The 22,267-nt window shown below is 40.6% G+C and overlaps 1 protein-coding gene across 6 annotated transcripts in view; it reads left to right on the top strand.

Annotated features, from left to right (window-relative positions):
* The window catches only part of POU2AF2 (POU class 2 homeobox associating factor 2), a 487,862-nt gene that overhangs the window by 367,629 nt on the left and 97,966 nt on the right, over positions 1 to 22,267 (top strand). For 5 of the 6 annotated variants that reach the window (XM_053900520.1, XM_053900522.1, XM_053900519.1 and 2 more), the window contains 2 exons: positions 2,679 to 2,806; positions 18,668 to 18,784. The gene's annotated coding sequence lies outside the window, so the exon portion shown is untranslated. The remainder of the gene's footprint in view (positions 1 to 2,678; positions 2,807 to 18,667; positions 18,785 to 22,267) is intronic. The other variant, XM_053900525.1, reaches the window with a different exon arrangement.

The raw sequence follows: 22,267 nt of genomic DNA, 5'->3' as shown, positions 1-22,267 counted from the left end.
CTCTCCCTCTGTCATCCTTCTGTGTGGCTCCTGGCAAGAAGCTTCCTTTGATGGATTCCACAGACCCCTGACCTCACTTTGAAGTCCCCACAGCTTAATCACACACACCCACCTCAAGACTCAGCATTGCCCCTTTTACTGGCTTACCAAACTCATTAGGCACCCTGGGGGACCCAGTTTGCCTCCTGTATCACAGAATAATAAGTAGGCTTGGTGGGGGGAAGAAGGGAGGCGAGTGTTGTATTGTTGGATATGCACCACTAAGAAAGCTGAGCTTCCTCTTGGAAGGAAGCAGGGAGATCCTGCTGTTGATGGCCATCCCCCCTCCAGCTCCCACAGGGACCACAGAACCAGGCTTCAGGGACAGAGAGATGTGAGTTCAGCATGAGTTTAATCGCAGCCTCATTGCCTGTGGCTGACCCTGGGTAGGCCACTTCGTCTGAGTTATAACTGGGAACCACTCCTTAAAGTCACTGTCAGAATTAAGTACTTAAGAATTAAGCACAGCATGTGGTCAATTTGAAAAGTATGATCTCGAAAAAACCAAACTTTGTTATTTCTAATGGCCAGCCTTAGTGAAAGGTAAAGAGTGTACTGGCCACAGAGTCACGGGTCATGGAGACCCACTTTTGTACTCCCACTGAGATTGCTAAGGAGGCATGAATTCCTGCTGTTTATGATAATCCTGCCTAGTCACATATCATGGGTGATCAGTGCCTGAGGTCCTCAGGGCATGGAATAGTCATGATGAAAATGATCATTTAAATGGCTGCTATCTAGTGCCCACTTACCTTGGGTCAGGTACTGTCCTGAGCAATTGAAATATGATAGTACCATTTGGGTAGATATCATATCCCCATTTTACATTAAAGGAAACTGAGGCCGAAAATCTGCATGCCTTGTTTAAGGGTCTTCAGTCAGTCAGAGCTCTGTCAAGAAATAGTGCACCCATCCATAAGACATGATGAAGCACCCGGAAACTAACAAGTGGAGAGCTGTTATCATCTCTAGGCTCAAAGGGGCTGGGTGGTGGGTTAGCAGGGAGGCATGATGTTATCATCCTCCAGGGAGAGTGAGAGCCATAGAAGAAGAGCCACCTAAGGGGACCAGTGGCCACAGTGGCGGGGGGGGGGGGGGGGGGGGCGGAAGGGGGCAAGGAAGGACAAGGGTAAGCACTGTGTTAAATACCCCATTAGCTGAACCCAACAGGAGGCCAGAGGACAAATGAGCAGGATGAGGTGGTCCCTGAACACAGGGAAGAGCAGAGGAGGGTAGAGAATGGCTGGCAGGCAGAGAGGTGCCATGGGGTATAACCCAGTCACTCAGCTCCTCAGTGGGAAACCTAGGACCTCACTCAACTCCTTAGTCCAACAGCAAGCCATCTCCATGACCTAGAAGATATTAGTACAGTCTTTTAAGTATGTAGGTTAGTGAAGGGAATTACAAGATGCTATAAAAGAGAATGATAGGAACTGAATAAATCTGAGTTTGAATCCAGGGTAGTCTACCAAAATGAAACATTTTGTGATCTTGGGCAAGTTCACTCAGCCTTTTCAAGGCTTTGCTTCCTCATCAGTGAAATGAGGAGAGTAATTGTCCCTAGGGCAGATGTCTGGGGTAAGAGTTAAGTGAGATAAAGAATGGAGAGGCATTGTCATATCACATACAAGAGCAGACTTGGGAGTCAGACTGCCCAGGTTCAAACCCTCACTGTGGTATGTTAGACAAGTTAACCTCTCAGTGCCCCACTTTTCTCCTCTGTGAAACAGAGTAAGAACACCAACCTTACAGGTAAACTATGACGATCAAGTGACTTAATCTATGTAAAACTTAAAGTTACCCAACAGTTCATAAGGGCTCAGTAAATGTTGACTATTTTTACTGAAATACTTAGCGTACTGCCTGTCACACAATAAGTAGCAACCCAAAGTTCACCTCCAGGTGGGTGAGAGCAGGGTGAAGAATGTTTGTATTTACATGTCTTTGTTTCTCTTCTCTCTGGAGCACTGAGAACCCATGTCAAAACACAGATTCAAACACCAATTGGAAGAAATATGTGCACCCCTATGTTTATTGCAGCATTATTTACAATAGCCAAGACTTGGAAGCTGCCCAAGTGTCCATCCATAGATGAATGGATAAAGAAGAAGTGGTGTGTATATATATATATATATATATATATATATATATATATATATATAAAAAATGTATATGTATTATGTAATATGTATGTAATATGTACATGTAATATGTAATATTGTATTACATATATGTATACATATACATATGTAATATGTATATATACCTATATACCTGTACATATATATACCTACACATATACATACAATGGAATATTACTCAGCCATAAAAAAGGATGAAATTCTGCCATTTCCAACAACCTGGATGGACCTGGAGGGTATTATACTAAGTGAAATAGGTCAGATGGAGAAAGACAAATACTGTATGATTTCTCTTATATGTGGAATCTAAAAGACAAAACAGAAAACCACCCAAAACAAAACAAAACAAAAAAAACAGACTCATAGATTCAGCAAAAATTGTTGGTTAACAGAAAGGGGTTGGGGGGGCAGTGAAATAGGTGATATCTGAGAGGGGAGGAGGAATATGTTTCTTAGGCAGGCAGAAGAAATAATGAATTTGTCTTTTTCTTATTTCAGTCCAGAAGAGAACCACAGAGGAGCTGGGATCCTCTCTGTGCTTGGCAGGAAGCGCCAGAAGCCGCTCTCACAGGTCCTCGTACAAGATTCCTATGTTGGCCTGTTTCTGTTTTTTCATTTGCTCAGAGGTGAGTCTTTATGTTGGTCCCCCCACCCCCTGCTTGTCTGTTGTCTTCTCCTTGAGGGATCCTTGTAGATGATATGGATCCTTTCCTCTGAATGAGGCCGTCTCTCCTTTGATATTTTCCTGGAGATCTGAAATAAAAACGGTTCCCAGTTTCTGTCTGCGGACTTTGGCCAAAAGAATTTTTTTGCGCTGTTGACTCATCTGATTCCTACTTGTTTTGAAACATGACAGCTTATGGGGCGCCTGGGTGGCTCGGTCAGTTAAGCGTCCGACTTCGGCTCAGGTCATGATCTCACGGTCCGTGAGTTCGAGCCCCGCATCGGGCTCTGTGCTGACAGCTTAGAGCCTGGAGCCTGTTTCAGATTCTGTGTCTCCCTCTCTCTCTGCCCCTCCCCTGTTCATGCTCTGTCTCTCTCTGTCTCAAAAATAAATAAACGTTAAAAAAAAAATTTTTTTTAAATAAATAAATAAAAAATAAATAAATAAATAAATAAAATAAAATAAAAAATAAATAAAAAAATAATAAAAAAATAAAATAAAAAATAAAAAAATAAAAAAAAAGAAACATGACAGCTTAAAATTGAATGAGGACATTTTGCCTATCACCTTCAGGGAAGTTTCTTTATTAGCATTTTCAAATAAGCAATATATTACAACAGACGCTAGTGTTGATTTGTAGTAACGGAAGTCGGCACTTCACACCTCAGCTATGCTCGACTCCTCGGCACTCAAATGCTTGAGTATTTTCTTGTGGGCTTTGCTAAGCATGAGTGAGTGATCGTTTTACTATTTAAATGACACCCAGGGCTTAGCACATAGCGGGAGCTCTGTCCATGCTGGCTGAATAACTGAATGAATCAATCAATTGGTCAAAGCTCAAAGAATATATTTTTACACAGCACACGTCAACAAATACAGTGACTAGGCCACAAATGTCTTTTGAACTGATTGTGGATGAAACTGTTGAAAGCAGAGTTTCTGGATTTCTCCTTCTGGATTCAGATCAGTGCAGCATTTTACTTGCCCTCTTTCTTGCTCCTGCTATATGTCAAGGATGAGTTTTCAGTAGTGTTACTTCAGAACCAATCACATTGGTCAAGGTCATTAAGTTTTAGTGACTGAGTGGTCACTTTCTAAGCCCCCAACTCTTGCACACCAGTTAGGCCCCATCTAACTGGACCCCACTTCTTGGCAGCTAATCCTCTCATGGCTAAATATTCTCCATACCTGTTCTTCAGTGTGTCACAGATAACCATATGAAAGGTAGCCCAGAAATGAGGCGTAAAGCATCTAAATCCATCCAGCATCAATGAAGTGGGTCATGGAGTCAGCACATCGTGAACACAGCGGCCCAACGCTGTGACGTGTCATTATCCAAGAGGTGGTGTTATTCATTACCTCTCCACAGAAGTTCCTAGAATGAAAAATAAAACTTTTCGGAATCTTTCGAAAAATGTGTTTTTACAGCAGCATAAAAGTAAGAAATGTTTACTGTAATAAAATAAACAATAAAACATATGTAAAATACAAATGAAAAGCCACCCCTCAGCTCCAACCCTCCCCCCAACCTGCCATTTCCCAATTCAAATGGCCACCGAGATTACCATGATCAACAGATTGTGATCATCCTTTGACACATTTTCCAAGCACACATGTTCTGTTCACACAGCTAGACTATACTGTACATTTCCTGCAGCCTGCCATGTTTGGTTAGCAGACATCATTCCAAGTCAGTACAGGGAGAGATGCCTTGTTCTTTAATGGATTTCACATATGACATTGTAGGTTAATTCTAGGGGTTTTTTGTTGTTGTTTTGGGGATTCTTTTTTTTTTTTTTACTGTTAAAAACAGGACTTCGTGGTCATTTGTATCCACAGATATTTGTGTGTGTATTTATTTGTAGGATAAATTTCCCAAAGTGAAATTGCCGGGTTAAAGGGTAGGCACATTCCAAATTCAAATTGATATTGCCAGTTGCCCCCAAAAATGGTTTTATCAATGTGTACTCTCAGAAACTCCTTTACTTGGTATTTTTTCCCTAAAAGTGAGGATGGAGAATGAACACCAGAGACCTTGATGAGGGAGGTAAAGAAATAGCAAAATCCGGGCGAGTCCCTTCACCACTCTGCCCCTGGCTGAGTCTGCTGAGCCTGACGCACTGAAGGAGGAGGGAATTGAAAGAAGGAGCTGCTGATTCACAAACACCTCCCACCCAGTCAGGGGTTGAAGAGCCTGTTTCTGTCTAACTTCAAAAAAAAAGAAAGAAGGACTCGGAGAACATCTTCTAATCCACCTGTCTGGTTTTGTTCAAGGATTTCTGTACCTCACTCCAGGAGATAAGAGGCCTTTTGGACAAGGCTTTCTTTCAAAAGCAACAAGTACAAAATGTTTGAGCGATGGTAATTTAATTCTAACAGCCTTTAGCATTCCCAGAAGAAACAAGATCCTGTGCAATTGATGATTGAGTCATTCAGGCAAAATGGGGTTAAGGGGGCTGACATCGATAAATCGGCTTTTTCTGGCCTCTCCTGGCTACATTAATAAAAATCTCATGGACATCTTAACCCTATGCTTGTCAAGCTCTGAAGCAATCCATTGCTTGGATTTTTCTCGGAGCCGAACAAAAAGATATCTGATCCCGAGATAAAATCCCATCAGCACCATCACCTGCTGCCAGGAAACTTTCTCCTTGAGAAGTAGGAATAAAAATTAAGTTTGTAAAGAAAAAGCCAATGCCAGAAACAGGAAGGCTTGCTTCTGGAATGTTCTCAAAAGGATCACCTTCGGTTTTGGGAAAAAGTAGCAAGTCCATTGGATCCCCTCTCCAGTTTCTAATATCACGGTCTGCCAGGCTTTTTCCCTCTTTTGAGAGAAGTGTTTTAGTAATCTATCTCTCTGACCCAAAGTTGTCCATATGCCAGCATGATGAATTAACTGTCATGATCCTAGAAATGAAAAAATCTAGGAGATAGAAGTTGATTCTCATTATGCACAGCAGTTAGGGTGTCAGGTCGCTATGAACCTTAAATGAGAGAATACTGAATCACGGCTCCTAGGGGAGCCATGTTCCCGTGAGCCATGGTCATACTTTCATCAACAGATCGACACCTAAGCATGTTTGATTAAGTGTTTCTGTTTAAAGATGACTTATTATGTATATAGCTGATTATATATTATGTTATATTGATCGTGCATATGTCATATATATACATATATATACATATATATGTGTGTGTGTGTGTGTGTGTGTGTGTGTGTGTGTGTGTATATATATATATATAATTGTTCATTAACATTGGATTCATGGCCAATAGCATGACTAATTCATGACTGAACAAGGCTTATCTAACACACATATTTGCTCCAAGGGCACATCACAGCCTTTCTGTGCTTAGCAACACTAGGCCGCACTTTGGGGCCATTCCAAACAATGAAATCACCCACAAAAAGTACAAAAATGTGGAAGACATGGTACCTAATACACTGTACGAAGGACTCTTGTTTACACTAGGAGAGATAAAACAAGCCGGCCAAGCCTCCCCTTGCTCTCTCTAGGTTAGGCTGGGAACGTGCGTGTCCATTGACTCCGACGTTTTCCTGCTCTGTGCACATCTGTGAATGATGACTGAAGGGCCACAGGTATTGATTAGGGGGTCACAAATAAATGTTTGCCAGCAGGTGAATTCGCAAATATGGAATCTGTGTATTCCGTACACAGGACTGAGTATATTTCCCACTCGGGTAAGGTCATACCTCCCCGCCAATCATCCACACCCCCCCGCCCTTGTCCTCCCTCATTCCTCTGGGTGGGACCAGTTTGCTTGGATACTCCAACAGATGGTGCCCCTTTGAGAGGGCACTGAATGACGTGCTAAGGAAACGCATGGAATGGGTTGTGCAAATAATCCTTCTCTCCGCAGCCTCTCGTCATCTGTTGGGGGAGAAACAAGCTCACAAATAATGGTGGTTTACGACCCAGTCTGGTTAGTGGCATTGCAGGCTAATGAGGTGAGAGTAAGATGTACAAGTACTTAAGAGGTTAAGATGTACAAGTACTTCCTACGGTTTTCCTCCACATTCTGTTATTTTTAGTTAAATCCTCTTCTATCGCGGCACAAAAAGAGTAATTCTTTCCAAAGGAATACCAGAAATAGGATTGTCAGATTCAGAAAATAAGAATACAAGACAGCCAGTTCCATTCGAATTTCAGATAAGCAATAAATGATTTTTAGTATGAGTATGTCCTGTGTTTGCACTAAATATTTATGCTTCCGTGTTAGTGTAAGTGTATCCACGGCCATGAGCAAGTCTCGCAAATAGCTGAGGAGGGGAGGAGCCTGGGGGTGGGTGATGCATGGAGGTCAGGGGGAAGGGAAAGCAGAGGGAACGTCCGTCCTTCTGGTGTCCCCAAATTCCTACCTTAAAGTCACTTAGATTTTGCTGAACTTCATTTTCCTTATTTTTTACTTGGGAATAATTACTTCTTCCTCATAGACGATTAGGACAACCAGATGAGATGACGTACACAGGTCTCCTTCACGGTGCCCCCAGAATAAGACACTGTCCCTGTACTTCCTGTTCCTGTCAGAGGCAAGACAAAGAACCAGCACTTCTGTGACCATCAGAAGTGTCAGATGTTTTGTTTTCTTTTGTTTTGCTTTCTGTTCCCAAGACTGTTGTGGCCCAGGAAATATCGTCATAGGAAAGCACCATAAATCGCCATTTTTCTTCAGCATAAGAGAATGTAGCTTACTTTACAATTGTTCTTCTAAGTTCCTTAAGGCTGCGTCTCACCATGAAAAGTAAAAATATCAATTACATATCTGCTTGGTCCCACCTGTCATCTCACATCTGGAAGTTTGCAAATGTCTAGATGTCAATTTTTCAGGTTTTGCAATAGGTGCTTGTTGATTTTGTAATATATGGCTGTGAAACTCCATTTGTGTTATCTTATACCTTTACTAGCATTCCTAAAGTGACTTTCCACACATGTGATTTATTTCTTGCTGACTCCCCTTTCAGGACCAAGCAACAAAGGGTGTGAATGATGAAGGGTGTGAACCAGGAATCCTGGCAGCCCACTCTGTAAATTCTCTGAAATGGAATCAGTGCCGTGTTGCTTTTCTTATTTAATTTTCATACCTTGAGAACTCAGCGGTGGCAGCGACGTGTTTAACCAATAACCGTGGGATGCATTTATTCATTCAACAAATATTTATGTAATGTGTGACGACGATGGGTCAGTCACTGTGTTGGCACTGGAGAACTACAATAAACAACAACAACAAGAAATGGAAATCTCTGTCCCTTGGAGCTTATAGTCCAGGGAGGATGGACAATAGAAAGACAGATAAATAGATATAACATTGGATCTTGGTTCAGTGTTGGTGATACATGATGGATCCTCTGTTAGAGCTCCCGAGATAAATGGGACAGACCTGCCCACTGGTGTTTTCCACCAGAATGGTATAGACTAATATACTTAGTGTATCTACCACATGCCAATAGGCACCTGTCGAAATAGGCAGCAGGATTGGGCTGAGCCAGTTGGGCTAACAGAGGAGCGCAGGCAGGGCAGAGGCAGAACTAGATGTGGCAGGAGGGATGAGCACCCTGGCTGGTGTGCCAAGCAGTTCTATCATCCCTGTAGGCCAGGCCAGAGGAGAGATCCTGTCTTAGATGGCCTGGGATAGAGGAGAGGCCACCTAGGGGTCAAGACAGAGGCCCAGGCTCCACTGTGGACTATGAGATGGGCATGGGCCCAGCCATTCATTCATTCTAGCAATATTTATTAGGCACTCACTATGTGCACACACTTGTCTAAGTCCTGGGATACAGCAGACAAAGCTCCCTCCCTTGCGAAGTTTGTGTTGAGAGGTAGATAATAAACACCATAAATAAATAAAGCAAAGATGAAAGCAGGGAACCCAGAGAAGATGTTAGCAATTTTAAATAGAATGGTCTGGGCAGGCCTTACTGAGATAACAGCTGTGGCCTGAAAGAGGTAAAGGAGGAAGGAAAGTGGTTAAGTAGGGGAGGATGATTGCAGGCAGAGGAAGCAGCACGTGCAAAGATCCTGAGGCAGGAGTGTGCCTAAGAAATGGTGAGAAGTTCGGGTGGCTGGAGTGGAGTAAGCTGGAGGGAGAGTACTAGTTGCTAAGGCCAGAGAGGCAATAGGTGAATGGCATGAGGGGTGGGGGAAAAGGAGAAGATACGTAAGTCATGGGGTGAACTCGTGCTTTTACTGTCAATGGGATGGGAAGCCCGGTGGAGGGAGGGGTCTGAGCATAAGACCACTCAGATTTAACAAGCTCACTCAGGCTGCGGTGTAGAAACTGGAGTGCAGAGAGACCAGGGCAGTTTCTAAACTGGAGACACTGGGTGGATTGTAGATGACAGGATGCCGAGTCAGCTCAGCCACCGCCCCCCAGTTTCTTACCTTCCTTTGTCCAAGAACGAGATGGATGACAGAGCCAGAGGCAAGGCAGTGGCCGCCACTGCTGATGGGGACAAAGCCACCTTAGCTGTGGGAGAATCAGGCTGAGAAGATAGGGGTCACAGAGATTGGTGGCTCTCCACCCCAGTTCACACACATCGTCTCAGGGAGCTTCTGAAAACATGATACACGACCCACTTAATTGTTCCTGGGTGGTATATTTTTACCAAGCCTGCCAGGTGACTCTAATGTGCATCCAGGGCTGGGAGCCACTGATGGGGACCACTGCAGATACCACAAAGAGTAGGTGGTCACACATCCACACCTCGTGCGTGTCCTAAATATCCGTTATGCTCAGCCGGGAGCCACTCTGCCTAGCACAGAGGGAGTGCCCAGGAGACATTCCATGTTACCGGTATTAACAATCAGGGAGGTTGAAGGCTTTCACCCTCAGGAGCGATATGATCATATCTATGCTTTGGAAATTTTCTTTGTCAGTGGTGGGTAAAATAATTGTGGCTAGGAAGAGGACCCACCAAGGGGACGACGCTCAGAGCGATGGTTCTCGGTCTTGAGCGAGCAGTCACCCAAAGGACTTGTTAAATCAGCCATGGCTGGGCTCCACCCCCACGGTCTCTGGAGGAAGTCTGGAGGAGGTCGGGAGAGGGGCTTGAGAACTTGCATTCCTAACGAGTTCCCAGGAGGTGCTGATGCTGCAGGTCTGAAGACCACACGTGGAGACTTACGCTGCATTGGCCTTGACTGTAGCAAATGGTCAGGTGAGAGGTGAGGAAGGCCTGACCCAGGTGACAGGCCATGGAGACAAGAGGACGAGCTGAGAAATGCTGTGCAGGTCAGTCCAATAAGGATGTTGCAATCGATTGGCTGAGAGAGGGCTGGGGGAGGGCCCAGGAGAGGAGGAAGTCCACGCACGCGATGCTGAGGTCCAGATGTGGGCAAGTTGCCCAAGATGATAAGCAGCCCCCCTTTTAAGGCATTTACATTAGTTTCTTTGTTAAAAGCAAAAGAGCTTCTTTGTTTTCTCTTACAGGTTTTTGCTTTGTTTCCCCTACTAAATAGTACAATAAATTCCACTGCCTTATTTGTTTTATCAAATAAAAAAGAATGCCTGCCAATATCTGTTAGGCTAACATTATAGCTCAATTCCAGAACATCTTGTAGTGGTTATTTCGAACATGTTCTGGAATCTGTACTTAGGGTACTCAGTGCCTCCACCAACCCACATTTGAAGTTGAATTGCTTGTACACAAGCTTATCGAGGTTATTATGCCTGCAGAATAATATATAGCAGATGCAGAGCAGGGGGCCCATCCTCTAATATCGCAATTATTTCAGTAATCTATAAACCTCCAAGGCTGATGATAGAGCAGTAAATGCTGTGAAGAGTTTCTGTTTTTGACTGACTTTTCTGGTAGGCGAAGCAATACAAATGGTTTAAAATGTGTTCCCCATGAAGGGATAAGATGTGGAAAGACCCTGTGATTTAAAAAGCTGGTAACGTGTTAAGGAGCTGTTTTGTAGATTTGATAGTCTGTAATGTGGACGGATGGTACGGATGAGACGTCATTTTTTGTCCTCAGGCTTAGAGAATCAAGCATGGTGTTCAGACCCTCTGTCTCATACCACCTATTTATAAAATGCACATTCCTGGGCCTTTCCTCAGACTTTCTCAGTGTCTTGGCTGTGGCCTCAGAATCTGCATTTAAAATAAGGACCACTGGCTTAAGGGCCAGTAAGAGGGAATATACTTTGGGTTCAAGCAGCAGGCAATCTATGCTAGAAATTAGAACAAAGAAGCTTCACAAGATGGGCGTTTTCACAAAATTCTATTTCTATGCCCAATTAGTATACATAATCATCCAATGCCAGAGCGGCAAATAGAGGCTCACCCGATCCAACACGAGCCACTTGTCAATAATGTGTCAGAGGAAACTCCAACGGGAAGTAAGGTCGTCTTTCTCTTAAGTTGGTGCTATTTTTCATTTAATGGGACATTTATTTCCTTAGTCATTTGTTTGTATGGCTGTCACCATACCAAAGCTTTTATGGTCATCATATAATTTACCTTGCTTGCCAGCTACAAAATATATATTTGTTAGCTAAAACTATGGGTGAAACCAGTTTGAGCAGGGATCATGAAACCCTAATGGTTCTTTCTGCACATGCTATTGGACCTCCCGACACGTGTCTTACTGCGATGCCTTCTTTCTGTTCCCAACACTAACGGTGAAAGGCAATCACTTTATTTTATGTTTTATTGAGATTTAGTGAGACATAATTGACATGCAATAAACTGCACATATGTAAAGTATACATTTTGATTACTGGTGACATATGTATACACCTGTGAAGCCCGTGTCATAATCAAGAATCTATCACCCCAAAAGTTTCCTGTACCCCTTTATAATTCCATCTTTCCCTTCCTGTCCACCCCTGTCACCAGAAACCATTGATCTCTCTTCTGTCACAATAGATTTGTTCATATTTTCTAGAGTTTTAAATATGTGGCATAATATACACTCTTTCTTTTTCTGGTTCTTAATGAAAGAATTGCTAAATGATAGCAATTTTGAGATTCATCCATGTTGTTAATGTGTACAGATAGTTCTTTTTATTGCTAAGTAGTATTCCACGGCATAGATATACTGTAGTTCATTTATCTCTTTACTTAGTGATGGACGTTGGGATTGACTGCAGTACCTGGCTATTACAAATAGAGCAGCTACAGACATTTGCACACAAGTTTTGTGTGTACATGTTTTCAACTGTCTCGGGTAAATACCTAGGAGTAGAATGGCTGGATATATGGTTAGTGTATGTTTAACTTTTTAAGAAAATGCCAGACTGTTTTTCAACACAATTTTAATCATTTTATATTCCCCACTCCCCACCCCCCCCCCCGGGCAGCGTATGATTACCAGTACATGTTCATGATGATCTCACTGTGGTTTAAGTATGTATTTTCTAATAACCAGGACTTAAGACCGGCAAACGTTATTCTGGTTTTCAAAGAGAAAGAAAGAATGGGCTATAAACGTGAGAAGCCAGTAAAGCCAGTACCAGTCCCTGTCAAAATTCCAGAACAATTAATCAACCAAGTAGTTGAATTTAGAAGACTGGAGATATCACTGACTGCCCCCCCTGGGCTTAGTATTAACAGTTCGTACTGAATAAAGATCATTAATCTTTTGATAAGGCATCATGAGATCAGCAGGTAAGAGAGACAGTGTAGGCTCTAATCACCTGAGACCGTCACTAAAACATAGCAGTCACTTTTCATCATGGGAGATACTATGTGCCCCTAGGTTTTCAAATCGTGGGCACCCCTGTGTCCTCCTCCGTCTGCCAGCCTGGTGTGTGTCTTCACCTTCATTCTGCTGCAGGGTCGTTCATTGTTGGGTTAAATCCAGGTGCTCCAACAGCCCCATGTTTGATGATGCTCATTTTGGTTGCAGTGTGTACTTTTCCATTCACAATGGCCCTCTTCCAATCTTGTACATGTTTTTCCATTTAATCTAGTTGTCAGCTCAGAATATGTTGTGAAAAATCCCTTGTACAGTGCTTGCCTATAAATTTTTGTAATTCTCTAACTGGATGGCCTATCATATACGCTTATTCATTACACTATCTGTTGAGTGTTCAGTTTGGGGGCAACCTTGTTATCCTAGTCCAAAGGTCCATATCTGCTAATACATAATGATTGTCTTTATCCCTTTAATGCCATGGATATTAAACCTGATTCAATTTTAGCCCTATTTTCAAATTTACTTCTGTGTCTTAATCCCAGAACAGTTCTGAATTTAAGCAGATTATAATCTACATAGAGTCTTTTATTATTAAAGTTGAATAGCTTCCCAAACCTGCTTCAGTTGTCAGCAGGAAGCAAATTAGAGTGTTTTCCTAAGTGGGGGGGGGGGGGGGGGGGGGGAGAAGAGAAAAAAATCTCCTTATGGATAAAGGGTGATCATGGGATTTTTTTTTTCCCCCGAATGCTCCCAAGATGCTTCCAGAAATCACAGGACACTGTGGCTTTCTGCTGATTTTTGGTAGTTTCTAGAGGCGAAAAATAATATTTTAGCAGGGTCAAAATGAGTAAATTTTTATCTTCTCAGCTAACAGAAAACTAGAGAATTTGCTCACTACCCTCTCTTTCCTAAGCCGGGAAACTAACAACAAGATGGGCCTCTTCCACAATGGAAGGGACTAGTAAAAAATCTGTGTGGTCACTGAGCCTGACATTATTAAAAGAGGAATCCCTAGCAATAAAAAAATAAAGCCTTAAAAATAAAGGAAATAAAATTAAAATAAAGCCTTTATGCAGATATAGAAACAAGGCTAGTTTGGAGACTGTGTAGCTGGAAATGTAAGAAAATTATGTTTTTCATACCTTCTATGGAGATTATTTCCCTTAAACGATATTAATACATTTTTTAAACATTCTAAATGTATTTAAGAAGCAAATTTGCAGTCCCTGAGAAACAAGATCTCATCTAAATAAATCTACATGTTTGGCAATTGTCCATTCCCAGCCTTGGAGGCAGTAAGTTTTTGGATTCTGTTTCTTTGTTTATGAACACCCAGTAATTTGAATTAGTAAAGTGTCCAGCAGCATTTCTCAAAATACAGTAGTAACCTGAGGAGCTTGCTAAACACATAGTAAGATGAGAAGCTTGGTAAATGTAGACACTCGGGCTCCCTCCCGACCTCCTGAATCTCTGGGGTTGAAGTTCAGGAATCTGCATTTTTATCAAGCATCCAGGTAATTCGTGCACTCACTGAAGATTGAAACCTTCAAAGAGGATATGCTATAGGTCCAGTTTGATGCTAATAGATAGGATCATTTCATTTGTAAGAATAAACTCATTATTTTTTAGTTGGAATCAAGTTGTAGCTTGTAAATCATGCTAATCTGTTGATCTTAAACCTACTTCTAGCCTGGAAATTCTCTATAGGTGCCATGCACTATAGAAAGTCCATTACATTCAATTTCTTGTAAATGAATCTCTACATTATGATTTGTCTTTATACTTTGATGGTTTGTGAGCAAAACTTTGATGAGGTTATGGGGCTAATTTATCTTAAACGTAACCTGAAAACTTTCTGGGCAAATATGCCTAGTATACTACCTAACATATAATAAGCACTCAATAAATATTTACTTAATGAGGAAATAAATAGATGAATAAAGGTTTACTCATTTCATCTTTTCTACTCCTTCTTGCCCTTTGTGTATCTTATCCTAGTGATTCCTATTGTCATCCACCCAGATTTCCAAGCTAACAATGGGAGCCATCTTCTCATTTACATAGGATTGGTTACTAAATCCCTGCATGTTTGTGCCATCTAGAATTTTCTTACTTCCCTGATATTTCCCTGGTTGAGTTGTGTAAGATGCTGTATGTTAGTAAAAGGAATGGTAATTCAAAGATGTAAGAATAATGAGCATATATGTGCCTAATAATATATCCTATAAATATGTAAAGCATTGTCCTGCAGAGTGAAAATCAGTAATTGGAGACTTTAACACAGCCCTTTCAGAAACTTTTAAATTGAGTAAAAACAAAAAACCAAGCAAGTAAAAGATTATATATTGGGATAACATGATTGATAAGCTCAAACCAATAGATGTAGAGAATTTTATACCCTACAGAGAATGTGCATTGTTTTTGAGCAAACATGGAATATTTACAAAACTCTTTGTGTTAAATTACAAATAACCAGCATCACACAGACTATATTCTCTGATCATCATGCAATAAACTTAGAATCCAGCAACAAGACTTTCCTTTAATTTCCTATGCTGAAACCTAAGTAACGTACTATTAAATGACCGTTTGGTTAAAAAGAATATCCTAAGGAAAATTGCAAAATACTTATAACAGAGACACAAGGAAATACTGCAAGCCAAAATTGTTAGAACACAGTTAAACAAGTGCTTAGCGGGAAATTTCTCATTTGGGACACATTTGCCAGCAATAAGAAATATTGGAGACAAATGCTAAGCATTCAACCCAAGAATCTGGAAAAAAGTAGCAACAAGCACACCCCTCCCCCAGAGGACCAAATAAGGAAACAGTAAAGATAAGAGGGAGAAATGAGTGAAAGAACAAAAGAAAAGTAGAGAAGACTAACTACCTGAAACTGGTTACATGAGGAAATGTGCACCAGAAACAAAGCGTTGGCAGAGAGAGTGAGAATGTGCAGGGGGAGCCCCGAAAGGGAGAGGGGGCACTCAGTGCAGAGATCAATAAATACAGCATGAAGAGGAATAACTATGAATAATATATATAATAGCTTTTAACTTTCAGTTATACTTGATGTGGTGTATTATTGCACATATATTTTATTATATATTTTACTTATATATGTAATTGAACATGTATATTGAAGTATATCATACCATACATGGTACAGTGTATTTTTACCTTTATGTAATAGGTATTGTATATTGTGTATATATCATATGTAGTATCTCATATAACGTTGTGTGTATATGTCATGTACTATTCTCTAATTCATAAATTTTATATGATATTATATACTGTATAAGTGCACAGATAAATTATTACACTATGGGAAACCAAAGAGCAGCTGCAACAGGAACTAAGGGAATAACACTCACACAGTAACTGATTCGCCTGACTACATGGTTAAAAAGAAAAATATCAAATGTCAAAATTGGTCCAAAAACTAAAACCTGAATAAACAAATAACAATTTAAAAAGTGAAATGGTAGTAAAATTCTCCACACAGCAAAAGCCCCAGTCTCAAGGTAATTTTATAGATTGCTTTTATCACATATCCAAAGAACATATCCTTATATGTCATTATAAAGTGTAGAATAATAAGAGACACTATTCAACACGATTTTTTTTTCTTAACGTTTATTTATTATTGAGAGACAGAGAGAGACAGAGCATGAGCAGGGGAGGGGCAGAGAGAGGAGGAGACACAGAATCTGAAGCAGGCTCCAGGCTCTGAGCTGTCAGCACAGAGCCCAACACGGGGCTCGAACTCACAAACCCACAAACTCAGGTGAGATCGTGACCTGAGCCAAAGTCGGATGCTCAACCGACTGAGCCACCCAGGCGCCCCAACTATTCAACACTATTTAAACACTCTTATGAGACTAATCAATCTTAACCTTGATTCCCAAAGTAGGTAAGAACAGGTCACAGAAGGAAAATTACAGCTCTATGCAAGAACATTGGTAAAAGATCCTAAATAAAAATATTTGCTAAGGAAACCCGAAAGTGTCTTAAAAATAGTACATTATGTTTAAGTGGGGTTGATTCCAGAAACACAAGTTTGGTTCAGTGTAGTTCACCATATGACTAAACTAAATGAGATAATCATATGATTATCTTGACTGAGGCGAAAAAATAATTTGATATAATTGAATAACTATTTATAATTTTAAAACACTTCTCAAAAAACTGGCAATAAAAAAGGAAATTTCCTTAATAAAGATGAAGTACCAAAAACCTAAAGCAAACATCATTCTTAGCAGAGAAATTTTAAAACTTTCCATTAAGATTGGAAACAAAATAAGGCCGCTTACCATTACATACATTACATACATTACGTTACAAATTCCTGGTTAGTGAATTAACTATAAGACAAAAAAGCTAAGATATAAAGAATGTTAAAAAAAAAAACCTAAACTCTTATCATATGCAGATAATATTATCATCTAACCAGAAAAGCCAGTAGAATCAACAAGTAATCAAAAAGAAGTGATGTGAGAGGTTAGCTTTACTGTCGGATGGATCAACTTACAAAATTCAGTAAAATCCCTCTATGCCAGTAATAGTCAAATGCAGCAAAATCTATACAATATTTTGGATTTCTCCTAACAGAGAATACATAAGGACCTCTACAGAAGAAAAAAAAAAATGATGTGACGATATGAATAAAAATAAAACTGTATTCTTTTGTTGTACAATATACAGAGCTAGACTACAATTGTACTTGGAAGGATCAAATGATAAGGAAAAGAAGAAAATATAGATCTCTTTTGTGACCTAATCATGTACAAAGTCTTATTAAATAAGATTCCCAAATTAGAAGTCATGAGGCAAAACAAAGTTGTTGGATTTGACCACAACAAAACTAACAAGGTGTTGAGTCCTAAGTAAGTCAGGAGCACTTAGAAGCATCTCGTCTGTGGGGTGCCTGGGTGGCTCAGTCGGTTAAGCATCTGACTTTGGCTCAGGTCATGATTTCGCTGTTCGTGTATTGGAGCCCCGCATCTGGCTCTGTGCTGACAGCTCAGAGCCTGGAGCCTGCTTCGGATCCTGTGTCTCCCTCTCTCTGCCCCTCCCCTGCTCTTGCTCTATATCTTTCTGTCTCTCAAAAATAAATAAACGTTACAAAAAAAATTTTTTTAAAGTATCAGGTCTGTAATGCATATTCATCAAAAATCATGAGTCCTTAGAAAATGGCTAAGATGTACCTTCATGGGGTTCAGGATCATGTGTGTCTTCATAGCTTGGGGACCTCTCACAGTGCCTGGCATATACTAGGTGCTTAATAAATATTTACTGAATAAATAAGTTTTATTGTGTTTTCTATTCTACATAGTAAGACAAGGAAATGCATGATCTGTCCTAGAAACGTTTCTTTAAAAATCTTTAAAATCTTCAGTTTCAGTAATTTAAAAAATTGTATTCGGTCATTTAGAAAATGTACTTATGCAGAATGCTTCATTTTCTAATTATGGTAGCAAAAAAAGGAACTATTTCAACCTTATTTTCACTTATTTTTGTGACACTTGGGTATTTTTCAGTGTCAGTTTGAATCATGTGATTTATAGTCATACCCAAAGTGAGTTGAAGTTTGCAAATAAAGTTTCATAAGACATTACTGAGTAAATATTTCTCTAAAGTCCAATGATATTATATAATCTGAATTCCTAATTTCTGCTACTTTGACAGGCCAGACTAAGAAGCAGAAATGAGAAGAGTAATTCATGACTGACTTATGTCTTAGCCTCATTTCCTGTGATTTCACCCCTCCTTGAAACAGCATAATACTCTTTGACAAGGGGAAAAGCGTAATACTCTTTAAATTTTTTTAATGTTTATTTACTTATTTTTTTTGAGAGAGAGAGAGACAGAGAGACAGAGCCTGAGCGGGGGAGGGACAGAGAGGGAGGGAGACACAGAATTGGAAGCAGGCTCCAGGCTCTGAGCTGTCAGCACAGAGCCCGACGCAGGGCCTGAACTCACAAACCTTGAGATCATGACCTGAGCTGAAGTCAGACGCTTGACCGACTGAGCCACCCAGGCGCCCCCCCAAAACATAACACTCTTATAGTGAAACAGACACAAACAAATATTGAACCTAGAGTCTGTTTGGAATATTTCTGATTTATTGGTTGTGATATTTTTCTGCTGCCACAGGGAGTGGAACATTGGCCGACTGTAGGAACCGGGCAGCTATCTGTGAGTCCTGAAAGAGAGAAACAGGGGTAACAAAATCAAGCCTTCAACGAGCAAAGCCGATTTCAACCACTGAAGGTAATTTCATATCACCCAAAAAGGAAGAAATAGGATTTGATAAATACTCCCCAAATACTGCTGCAGTTATATAAAGCCTCAGAGTGAAGCTAATTCAAACTCATTTCCTCACCCGCTCGTCATGCACATTCTTTTTGGTTTTCATACTCTTGACTGCTGTGTTTGCCTAGAGAGGTTGGCATCACGCTGTAGGGTCATGTTTCACAACTGGTGCTCACTGATCAGGTTCTGCACATAATGGCTTTGTCATAAGCCAAAGGTAAGATTTTGTTTGCGCACCCCATAAGATAAAACACTTTTCCAGACAGCATTGCTTAAAAGAGGTTACACGGACTTTCCTGGATGGCCCTGCCTAACATCTTGTTTCTTAAAATTCCAGAGCTGAGCTGTAGCTGGTGCCACTGAGCCTCTAGCCGAAATTCATTTTCTAAAAACCATGGCCAGCGTCTTCCCAGAGCCAAAGCGGAAAATTCATTGCCAAACATATTCATAAAAATTCTTTGGGTTGTAAATGATAGAAATTCAACTTCAACTAGTTAGAGCAAAAGGTTGGGGCTATTGTCTCAGGATCCAGGAAAGACGGAGACAAATGAGGACCTTTGAGATAGCAGAAACCCAACTGGTTTCCCAGACTACTGAAACTAACAATGCAAATGGCATCCCACCTACCCCTCCCCTGTACCCCTCATCTCTCAGATTAAGTTTTCTTCTCTCTCACTAAAGACAGCTCTCTTTCTCATAATGGGAAACATGGGTACCCAAATCTCCTAGGTACTTTTTATAGCTCCTAGCACAGATAAGGACTGGCACTCTCAGTTCTAGTCAAACTCTGCAAAATATGATCCTGGCTCACTCAGGTCAGATGCTCACTTGCAGGGATGAGGTCACGTGAGAACAAAGCAGCTCTTAAAATAGCCATAGACATAGGGGTGCAGAGCAGAAAAGATCGCAGTTGTTCAGTTCATAGAGCATCAGTAGTAAATGTATTCGGATAAAATAAGAGTAATCTGGCTTTCCGTTGAACTTTCTTGTCTCTACTTTTTAAACATCACAAAATATTTCAGTTCAACCCAAGAAAAACCCGGTAGATCTAGAAAAGCTGTAGAGAAGGGCACCTGGGTGGCTCAGTCAGTTGAGCCTCCGACTTCGGCTCAGGTCATGATCTCTCGGTCCATGAGTTCGAGCCCCACGTCGGGCTCTGTGCTGACAGCTCAGAGCCTGGAGCCTGCTTCGGATTCTGTGTCTCCCTCTCTCTCTGACCCTCCCCCGTTCATGCTCTGTCTGTCTCTGTCTCAAAAATAAATAAACATTAAAAAAAAAATTAAAAAAAAAAAAAAAAAAGAAAAGCTGTAGAGAAAGGTAATGAATTACCTTGAAGACAAAAAGCATTGCTGCAGATAGAGGGTCATTTCACAATGACAAAAGGAAGAGCTAAAGATTCCAACTTTGTATATATACAAAATTTATATATATTTATATTTATATTACATAATACTGCTACTAATTTGACAGCAAAGTATATAAAGCAAAAGTGACACATAAAAAAAGTAGACAAAGGTACATATTTAAAAATACCTTCCTAAAATATGTCAGTGCTGTCCAAATTACCTAGATACGGAAACAAACTGCCAGAAGCAAACATTTCACATGAGATTTCTCAAGAGCTTAGGCTTCTGCAACTGGCAGACAGTGCCAGGAAAGTCCTACATCCGGCACAGAGGGGCTACGTATAGCAAGCCACAGGTCAAGAGCACTTAATTTTGGGTCAAGAGAAACTGTCACTAATCCAACTACTGGATATCACCTAGTGTTGGGGTGGTTAAAAAAGCAATGTGGCAAAGAGATCTCTGCCTTACTTTTCTGAGATAAAAGGAATTCAAGCAGCTCTATGGCATGTGCAAAGCGTGTCTTCTTCTGAAAAAGTTGATCTCATAAACACATAGGTGGCCTCAGATAGGGCTTTCAGACATTGACAGAAAACGAGCCGTTTCTATTTCTTGAGAATTTAATAGTATTTTTTAAATCTGAATGCCAAAAAAGAGTTAGTAACCTTGTGGAATATTACTTTAAATGTTATATTAAACAAATCAGCACGTTTAACACATGATTACGATGATTGTGTGTATGTAAGACAATATCTAAAACTGTAAAGTGGGGAGATCTTGGCAAATGTGAGGTCCAGGCTGAATGCCCCCTTCACTACTGCTCACCTCTGGGGAGGAACTACTCCCCCCCTCAGAACCGAGCCCCACGGGAGGCCCCAGGATACATGCATACACTCCTTTGCTTTAAATTCAACAGACCTAATGCATTAGTCTTGGTAATTAAGTGTGCTGGGATCATATCTTGTTCAGATTAAGATCCACATCGCTTTCTTAAAATGTTAAACCCTTTGTTGAAGATCAGATAATTCCCCAAAAAACTAAATGGAATGATTACTGAGGGGAAGCTTGCTAATCAAAGTACTTTCTTGAACGTAAAATTTCCACCCATAGTGAAAATTCCCTGGGACTCTGCCAACTTTGCATATTCATAATGGTAAAATGGTATAGAATTAGCAGGCAATAAAGAAAGGTAATTAGCAGAGGCCAGGGAGCCAGCCTTGGTGATCAAAATGCTTTTTTTATTTAAAATGCATCAGAGATGGGGAAATCGGCATTGAGAAGGTAGCATTTATCCCCATTCCCACAGCTAATAAAAAGTAAGGTCCATATATATTCATGTCCGTCTGATTCCAAGACCCACACTAATAGGTATTAGTGGAGTAGGTATTTTGCTGTCTTCAAATATGTTTGCTAAATTCGCTTATTCATTTCATCCTTTTGCTCCTGTAATCTTACACTGAATAAATCTTTATGAATGCCTAACAATAAAAACGTTAGGCTAGGTCTAACAGAAACAGCAGGGGACACAAAGAAGTCATTGTCCTCGTAAACTTATGGTCTAGGGAAGAAGACCTGATACCACATTTAAAAAGTTAATATGTTTGGGCAAATAAAACTTGAGGGAAGTTTGTTCAGATGAGCACTGCACACCGAAAGAAGTGTTTTAAGCAATAGAAGCTAAACAGATATGCGTGTTTGGAACAGGAGTAAGAAGGCCAAGCTATTATAATGGTATTGTACTCTTAATCTTGTAAGTGATTTCATCCCACTTCATTGAGTAGATAGATGGGTAGGTAGATAGACAACAGGTACATCCATACATAGATACGTAGATAGATGGTCGACAGGTGGACAGCAATAGATAAATACATGATAGATGATTGGGGATGAGGGTAGAGAAAGAAGACGACCCATAACTCAGATGGAGAAAGCAAGAACCCTAACTCTGGACCACATTCCTCTTAACATGCCCCAAATTATGCTTTCAAAGTGTTGGCAGAAACCAATCCTACTCTGTTTTAGAATTTGATGATCTAAGCCCAGGCGGTAGTTTTTCGTTCACACTCAGCCACCCCTGTGTCACCCCTCTGGGAGCCTT

This window comes from Panthera pardus, unplaced genomic scaffold, assembly GCF_024362965.1.
Source record: "Panthera pardus isolate Hobbes unplaced genomic scaffold, ASM2436296v1 HiC_scaffold_12, whole genome shotgun sequence".
In the NCBI taxonomy this organism is placed as follows: Eukaryota; Metazoa; Chordata; class Mammalia; order Carnivora; family Felidae; genus Panthera; species Panthera pardus.
This window is presented reverse-complemented; position numbering and strand designations above follow the sequence as displayed.